Source organism: Schistocerca serialis, unplaced genomic scaffold, assembly GCF_023864345.2.
Source record: "Schistocerca serialis cubense isolate TAMUIC-IGC-003099 unplaced genomic scaffold, iqSchSeri2.2 HiC_scaffold_276, whole genome shotgun sequence".
NCBI lineage: Eukaryota > Metazoa > Arthropoda > Insecta > Orthoptera > Acrididae > Schistocerca > Schistocerca serialis.
Genome location: NW_026047845.1, coordinates 17501 through 19466, shown reverse-complemented (window position 1 = coordinate 19466; position 1966 = coordinate 17501). Strand labels below are relative to the sequence as shown.

At 59.5% G+C, this 1966-nt stretch overlaps 1 non-coding gene across 1 annotated transcript in view; it reads left to right on the top strand.

Moving 5' to 3' along the window:
• Window positions 1-1245: 1245 nt before the first annotated feature.
• Window positions 1246-1966, top strand: part of LOC126444571 (small subunit ribosomal RNA) — a 1909-nt gene continuing 1188 nt past the window's right edge. Inside the window, exon 1 of the ribosomal RNA XR_007582626.1 lies at window positions 1246-1966. This exon is cut by the window's right edge and continues 1188 nt beyond it. This is a non-coding gene — a ribosomal RNA (small subunit ribosomal RNA).

Genomic DNA, 1966 nt, shown 5'->3' with positions numbered 1-1966 from the left:
AGCGTGTATTCGGACGTAGTCGTCTCTTCTCACACACCGTGATAGCATGTTGCACCGCGTTCCACATCTGCGACATGCTGCAGAGGCGGGCTGACAGTCGTTCGCGCAATGGACACCGCATACGTACGGGGTCTACCTTCCACGTGTTCTCTAGGCGTGCACATGTTGTTGCGTCTATGTGGGCAGACGTAGTGTGTTGTGACACCTGACACAGGCATGCAATACTCGTTGCAAATGGCGATGGACGTGTACGTTTGCTGGTGACGTTACGCAAATGAACAACCGGTAACCCGTTGTGGTGCGGTTGTTCTCGCTAGAGGTGAATCAGTGTTGGCGACGATCGGTCGAGCTATTAACCGGTTGTTTCAGGGATACCCACCATGCCCACGAACGTGAAAGGGGACCCACCATGCCCACGAACGTGAAAGGGGATCTGGGTGTGAGGCGATACGCGGCGGTGGCTGGGTGGGACCGTCCCCGGCCGGTGAGGGGGGGCCGCCCGGCGTGCTGGCAGCGCGGTGCGTGGGCGCACGCGCTACAGCCGGCTGGTGGGGGCGGCCGGTGGCAGGCGCGCCGGCCGACGGACGCGGCAGGCGGCGCAGCTGCGCGCCGGCGCCCCCTGCTCGCGGCGCCTTGCGGCCAAAGTAGGTCCTCGCGGGCCCGGTGCGAAGCGCGGTGGCCATCTGCAGTGTGCTGGTCCGATTGAGGACTTTGTGCGCTGAGGATGCGCCGCCGCCCGGCGCTCGGCGCCGCGACGCCGTCTGCTGCTCGGTCGCCCCAGCGGTTCTCGCAGGTGGTTTGTATCGCAGCTGTGCGGACGTGTTGGCGCGTGCGCTGTGCTGGGAGAGTTCGCTTCGGCACCCAAGTAGGGCTTTTGTCCTTCTGTGGCGCTGGCGTTGGAGCTGCCGGTCACCGTAGGTGGCGCGTGTTGTCTCCCGCCGGCAATGCCACGACAGCACGCTCCCGGGCCTCTGTCGGCAGCGGCAAGCTCAGTTGGGAGCACGGGTGGTCGCACCTAAAGCGTCTACTCGCCTAACTCCGGGCGATTGCGCCTCTCTCGAACCCGACCAAGTACTTAGGACGGCGCTGCGCGCCGCCGGGACCTGAGAGGGTTTCGAGGTGTGTTGTGCAGGGGAGCTCAGCCTCCTCCTGTTTGCAGAATAATTGAGCGGACGCTTGCGTGTTCGCGCGGGCCCCCGGGACACACTCCCGGGCGGCCGGCTGCTCAGCTCTAGTTGACGCAGCTCCCTGGTTGATCCTGCCAGTAGTCATATGCTTGTCTCAAAGATTAAGCCATGCATGTCTCAGTACAAGCCGCATTAAGGTGAAACCGCGAATGGCTCATTAAATCAGTTATGGTTCCTTAGATCGTACCCACGTTACTTGGATAACTGTGGTAATTCTAGAGCTAATACATGCAAACAGAGTCCCGACCAGAGATGGAAGGGACGCTTTTATTAGATCAAAACCAATCGGTCGGCTCGTCCGGTCCGTTTGCCTTGGTGACTCTGAATAACTTAGGGCTGATCGCACGGTCCTCGTACCGGCGACGCATCTTTCAAATGTCTGCCTTATCAACTGTCGATGGTAGGTTCTGCGCCTACCATGGTTGTAACGGGTAACGGGGAATCAGGGTTCGATTCCGGAGAGGGAGCCTGAGAAACGGCTACCACATCCAAGGAAGGCAGCAGGCGCGCAAATTACCCACTCCCGGCACGGGGAGGTAGTGACGAAAAATAACGATACGGGACTCATCCGAGGCCCCGTAATCGGAATGAGTACACTTTAAATCCTTTAACGAGTATCTATTGGAGGGCAAGTCTGGTGCCAGCAGCCGCGGTAATTCCAGCTCCAATAGCGTATATTAAAGTTGTTGCGGTTAAAAAGCTCGTAGTTGGATTTGTGTCCCACGCTGTTGGTTCACCGCCCGTCGGTGTTTAACTGGCATGTATCGTGGGACGTCCTG